Below are 1,394 nucleotides of genomic sequence, written 5' to 3' on the forward strand. Positions count from 1 at the left end.
GGGGTCCAGTGTGCTCCTGATACCGTCCGGCCACGCTGCGGTACGGCGCAGCCCTTTGTTTGTAGCACTTCAGTCTCGTTGTGAGCTGTGCTCGTTCTCAGCTTCCCCCTCTGGATGAAAGCATCTGGCTAAATGAATAAAAAGCCAGCTTCCCCTGGCTCGGCAGAAGATACTCTCAGGGAAAAATCGGGAAAACAATCAAACGTTGACCTCTGCCCTGCCAGATAGTGGCCCTGACGTGCACGGGCCGAGTTAAAGATGAGGAGGTCTTTGGAGGAGCCTGCTAGATAAACAGTAGCGCTAATGAGGTCCAAACTACCTCCGGGTGGAGGTCATACTCATGTGGCCCTCGCCTGGCTCTAATGATCAATCTAAGTGCAGGGTGGTGGTGGTGGTGGTGGTGGTGGTGGTGGTGGTGGAGCCTAATTGTTTAAGGGTGCTGGCCGAGGTGTGCTGGAATACAATATCACCATAATCAATCACAGAGCCATGTGGCCCCTGCACCTCCTCCAGATCCTATCTTCCAAGGAGCCGATGGGGAAATAAAACCCTTCAGTTTGACCTTCATTGAGTATTGGGAGCATCAAAGGTGTGCATCTCGCTGTAATCGGAGGTACTTAGGGTCTTCTAGCTCTATGAGTGGTGGCCAGATAGAAGGGTTGTTTATAATTGGACTACTGGTCTAATGCTCTGGATTGCTACGATATTGGTTCTGTTAGCATTTACAGAATAAAGCCTATTTCAGATTTTCCAGGGATGCATGCAATTCAGATAAATGCTGATTAGACATAAGGCCAATTTCACGATGTAATCAAATATAAGACTATCATCAGCGTATAAATGCATTTCATATATCACAGTGTAATCACAGTGCTTTTAGAAATCCCTGCGACTGAAGGGAGAAAGAAGGACCCGAAAGCAAAGTGTTCAGCCTCCATCCTCACGGCCCAGTACAAACCCTGCTCCTCCACCAACCCCAGCGTGTTGCTGCGGACAAATCAAAGTTGAAGCCAGCAGGCTCAAATGTCAGTCAGTCACAATAAATGTCAATAACCATTTTTAATAGACCACTAGAGAGTGTCGCGTCGTGCCAGCTCCTGAGGCAGAGGTCGCCCGGAGAATGAAAGCAGACCCTCAGTCTATTGTTGTGCACACCGGGCTTATTTTTAGAAAGGGTTTGTGTCATTCGAGGATGATTCCAAACAAGCGAGCCAGTCTGTCACTCACTAAATAAACCATGGGAGGGCCGAGGGGATGGAGGTGATGGAGGGTGAACGCCGGGGCTGAATGTTTCATGAGCGCCGCTCCCTGCTGACTACTTTGCGTTCATTTAGGAAATATAAAAGATTATCTGTGGACCGCTTCCCCCTCCTCTCGGCCGCTCGTCGGCTCAG

The sequence above is a fragment of the Gadus morhua genome, chromosome 7 (assembly GCF_902167405.1).
Source record: "Gadus morhua chromosome 7, gadMor3.0, whole genome shotgun sequence".
Lineage (NCBI taxonomy): Eukaryota > Metazoa > Chordata > Actinopteri > Gadiformes > Gadidae > Gadus > Gadus morhua.